This window comes from Emys orbicularis, chromosome 7 (genome assembly GCF_028017835.1).
Source record: "Emys orbicularis isolate rEmyOrb1 chromosome 7, rEmyOrb1.hap1, whole genome shotgun sequence".
In the NCBI taxonomy this organism is placed as follows: domain Eukaryota; kingdom Metazoa; phylum Chordata; order Testudines; family Emydidae; genus Emys; species Emys orbicularis.
Window position 1 is genome coordinate 46,343,038 of NC_088689.1, and position 4,288 is coordinate 46,347,325.

The 4,288-nt window shown below is 46.4% G+C and overlaps 1 non-coding gene across 1 annotated transcript; it reads right to left on the reverse strand.

Annotated features, from left to right (window-relative positions):
• Positions 1–431: 431 nt before the first annotated feature.
• Positions 432–513, reverse strand: TRNAS-UGA (transfer RNA serine (anticodon UGA)). Its single transcript has one exon. It is a non-coding gene; the product is annotated as a tRNA-Ser (tRNA).
• Between the last annotated feature and the right edge of the window lie 3,775 nt (positions 514–4,288).

Below are 4,288 nucleotides of genomic sequence, written 5' to 3' on the forward strand. Positions count from 1 at the left end.
CTGCCACACCTTGCACCCCTCCTGCATCCCAACCCCCTGCCCTGAGCCCCCTGCCGTACCCCTCCTACACCCCAACCCCCTGCCTGAGCCCTACATTCATGGCCCTGCATGCAATTTCCCCACCCAGATGTGGCCCTCGGCCTCGGGCTAAAAAGTTTGCCCACACCTGATTTAGATCCATGGTCATCAAGGTAGCCAAGTGCACCTGGCTTGATGGTACCTTTCCTTTCCATCTGGGACATATTTCAGCTTCCTTCGTCTACTTAATTTTAATATTTGTAAACCCCTTAATTCAGGGCAGGAGGCGGGTGGAGGAGTTGGGGCAGTGCTAACATCTGAGTAACGATCCGCCACTTATCTGTTGATACAAAATCCTATTCAGCTACGGGAAAGGGTTTTAAATGAAAAGAAAATTTTGATCCCTTCAGTTTCGCAGCGAGCAGGGTTCGAACCTGCGCGGGGAGACCCCATTGGATTTCAAGTCCAACGCCTTAACCACTCGGCCATCGCTGCTACTGAAAGCACAATGCGCCGGTACGATACTTTAGCAACAACAGCTTTGCCTGCGGTTTCCTCCTTCCGTTTGTCGTGTGGCCACAGACCAATGAGAAACGCGCCACACCGCCTTCCCACAGCCAAAGAGGAGCGGGCGGGCCCCATAGCCGCCCCCGTCCAGAGTTGGAGACAGAGCGGCCTAGGACTTTTTCTTCTTCTCGTGCTTTGCTGTTGGCCTGGTCCGAGTAGAGAGCTGGGTGCAGCTGTTCCGCGGCAGGCTGTGGGAGCAGGGGCCATGGCTAAAGGGGGGGACGCTGCCGAGGAAGAGCCGAGCACAGAAGAACCACAAAGACGAAAGCCGCCCGCCCGCCTCGTGCTGCAGCAGAGGCAGCGAGACAGGTGCGGGGGCCCCCGGAGCTGTTACCAGAGAGTCTGACACAGACACAAACACCTGCCCGGCTGCCCCCAACAGCCTCCCAACGCACCACTATCCCAGAAGATCCCCCCACCCCCAGCAACAACTACACTCACAGCCCCGAGCACTACTACACCGCTCACCGCCCTCAATGCAATTACAGCCCCCACCACAGCCCCTTGCCCTCAGCACAGCTACACCCCACCACCCTCTCCCCAGCACAGTTACATTACAGCCCCACCACTACAGCTGTCACAGCTCCTTTCCCTCAGCACAGCTACACCCCCACCCTCTCCCCTAGCACAGTTACAGCCCCCACCATTACACCTGTCACAGCCCCTTTCCCTCAGCACAGCTACACCCCCACCCTCTCCCCAGCACAGTTACAGTCCCCAGCACTACACCTATCAAAGCCCCTTTCCCTCAACACTAACCCCACACACTGTTACACCCTTATAGCCCCTTTACCTCAGCACAGCTACACCCCACAGCACTACACCTATCACAGCCTCTGTCCCACAACATAACTACACCCCCACAGCCTCTCTCCCACAGCATAGCTACACCCACACAGCTTCTAGCACAGCAACACCCTATCATAGCTCCCTCTCCCACCAACACAACTACACCCATCATAGCCTCCTGTCCCCTAGGAACACTTAACCTTCATACAACTACATCCCCACACTGTCTTGACACCCCCCCATCAGCTCCCTCACACTACTCCTGTCCAACTAAAAAAATCGCTGCTCCCCAGAGCCACCATTCCCACAACTCCCCCTCCCCCCTCCATTCAATCACAACAGCCTCCACAACTATAGGCCCACACACAAGATCAGGGCAGCACACCCTCCTCACAGATACATTTGCTCCCTAAACAGAACCACAACAGTTCCCTACCCAGACCTTTGTCCTTTCCTGACACCTTTCTTGCACCACAGCAATATACTGCTGCACTTCTCTACCATACACATCCCCATCTTTACCAGGTACATCCCCTTACTACTACACTTCCCTGGTGTCATGACAACTACAACACTCACAGCACCCCCTACCCTTTCCTCACCACCCCCGCCCCCCAACCTAAAGATACTGACCTTCTTTGGAAATTGCTTTGAGTTGTACAGATGAAAGACCCTATATAAGAAGTAGCTAGGTATTATTATTATTATTATTTATTATTATTTTATTTTAATTGCAGCATTCCTACAACTACATCAGTTACAAAACTGCACTCCTTGCTGCAACTAACATTGTGCGTCACAAAACCCCTGCCATAACTATAGTACACCATCACAAATAACAATTTGCACCCATCCGCCACAATTATTGCTTACCTACCCACGCACAATCACACAACATCTTACATAGATGACAGCCAAAATCAGGGCCGGCTCCAGGCACCAGCTTAACAAGCAGGTGCTTGGGGCGGCCAAGGGAGAGGGGTGGCATGTGCGGCAATTCGGGGGCGGCAGGTCCCTCACTCCCTCTAGGAGCGAAGGACCTGCCGCTGAACTGCCGCCGCCGATCGCAGCTTTTTTTTTTTTTTCCAATTGCCGCCGCCGATCGTGGCTTTTTTTTTTTTTCCCCAATTGCTGCCGCCGATCACGATCGCGGCTTTTTTTTTTTTTTTGCTTGGGGCGGCAGAAATGCTGGAGCCGGCCCTGGCCAAAATGAAGTTTATTTCTCATTTTCTTTTTGACCAAGTAGTAATTGTAAACCAGGATGTGTCTAATGGGTTTTGTGTTTTGTGATTTTTTGTTTTGTTTTTATTTTCATTAAAATGTTCAATTGGCACAAGAGTCATTCCCAGTGCTGTCTGTCAATAGCCATCCAGGCAACAAAGTAAGGACTTTTGTGATTTAAATACTGTACTTATTTCACTACATGTAAAACAGGATTTGCATTTTATGCTATGCTATTCTGTGTTTATAGGTCTACATGTTTTAACTGTTGAAAATATAAATGGTACAGGTAACTCTGTTTCCTTGCAGAGTAACCCAAGTAAATTGTGTTTGAATATTAGAGTTTTAGCCAATTTAAGACTAATAAGCACTTAGTTCTAAGTGTCTAGATTTATCGAGGTTAAGACAAGGCAAGAAATAGATCCAAATATATAAGCTATATGTCTGTTTGGAGATGTACTCATTTTTTGCAATGGCTCTGCCTTAATTATTTTCTGATTCTTAATTTTGTTTTTTGGCAATAAAATAATCTCAGCTATTACATGACTGCTAAATGTGAATTAACACACTTTTGACATTTTTAGATCCATGTATGTTGATTTAATCCCTTTTATAATACAGTTGATATGATAAATTTACTTGGCCTTGTATACACCTTGCAATGGGTAATACATTCTTTTTTGCTTTCACCTTGTCTGGCATGTTTATATATACTATGAGATATATACTATGAGATGGTGGAATTTAATCTTATCTTCCTTCCCAGTTGTTCCTATATTTTTTTCCTGCTTCTTCAACTCCAGCTAAAGTAGTGCTGATTAATTAGTTATCTTTTTTTCCTCATTCCTAAGAACTATCTGTCAAGAAGTCTTTTGAATGATCTCACACTCTCCTCAGCAACAAAAATATTAGTGGATTAATAAAGCTGGTAAAGTAGCCTAATAAACATAGTCTTTAAGAAGGTTCTTTGGGAACCTTGAATGGAGGGAAAAAATGAACTAAAAAGGAAGAGAGACATTAAAATGCACATATCCTTTTAATATAATTTAAACTATTAAAATTAAAATTCATTTGAGTGTATTTCATTTCTGAAATATTGGAGTTATTATTCAGATGTCCCTCAGTCATTAGTGTGAGTAAGTTGGAGTATGTTTTTGAATCTTTGCTATGCCCTTGGAGTCCAATCCTGCATTATTGAAGTAAATGTGAGTTTTGTCACTGATGTAAGTGGGAGCAGGATTGGGACCTAAATGGGTTACTAAGGGCTTGTCTACACTTACTACAGGATCAAGTGCGGCAATTGATACATCGGCAATCGATTTAGTGGGTCTAGTAAAGATCCGCTAAATCGACCGCAGATCTCTCTCCCATCGACTCCTGTACTCCACCTGAACGAGAAGTGCAAGGGGAGTCGACGGGAGAGCATCTCCAGTCAACATAGCGTAGTGTGGACCCCGTGGTAAGTAGATCTAAGTACGTCGACTTCAGCTACGTTATTCACGTAGCTGAAGTTGCATAACTTAGATCGATCTCCCCCTTAGTGTAGACAAGGCCTAACTATTTGAAAAACAGCTATGGACTCTTAATTGCATGGGGCATCACATGGTAGATAAAACTTCAGTTATCTCCTTAGAGCAGTGGTATGAGGGATTGGGAATTATGTGGAGATTTAGCTGTATGTGTCGGGTTATTT